The sequence below is a fragment of the Apaloderma vittatum genome, unplaced genomic scaffold, assembly GCF_000703405.1.
Source record: "Apaloderma vittatum isolate BGI_N311 unplaced genomic scaffold, ASM70340v1 scaffold3084, whole genome shotgun sequence".
NCBI classification, from domain to species: Eukaryota; Metazoa; Chordata; class Aves; order Trogoniformes; family Trogonidae; genus Apaloderma; species Apaloderma vittatum.
Window position 1 is genome coordinate 1,449 of NW_009710742.1, and position 536 is coordinate 1,984.

The following is a 536-nucleotide window of genomic DNA, read 5'->3' on the forward strand; positions in this document are numbered from 1 at the left end:
GGGCGAGAGGCCGTTTGCAGGCGGCGCCTGTCTTCAGCGGGCTGCTAGAAAGCTCGGGGAAACGGAGAGACCAGCCCGGGGGGGAGGAAAGGGTGCTGAGCCCCGACCCGGAAAGTCCGTGAGCTGCTGTATGTCAGTAACTTGTTCATCAATCAGCCGGACACAGAGCAGACCTGGCCTCTCTTTGCGGAGTGTTTGCTTTTTCACCAATTATTGCGGCCCTGCAGCTCTTTTTGTTGATACAGTAGTTCTAAAAAGTGCTAATGTTCATTTATCAGGGGGCCGAGCCCGGGACTCCCACTAGTTGTGATTCTTCCAAAAATATAAACACGAAGAGAAGGGCTAAGGCCAAAGCTCCCATTTGTTTCTAAACTGCAGTATTAAAAGTGATGCATTGTTGAAGATAAAGCGGAGATAACGCTGTCTGTCTCCAATGAATGTCTCCCCGACGCATTAATGACATTCCAAATGATAGCTCCGGCTTATCATTCAATTAATCACTTCCACCCTCTGCAACCGGGTCCACATCGATCCGG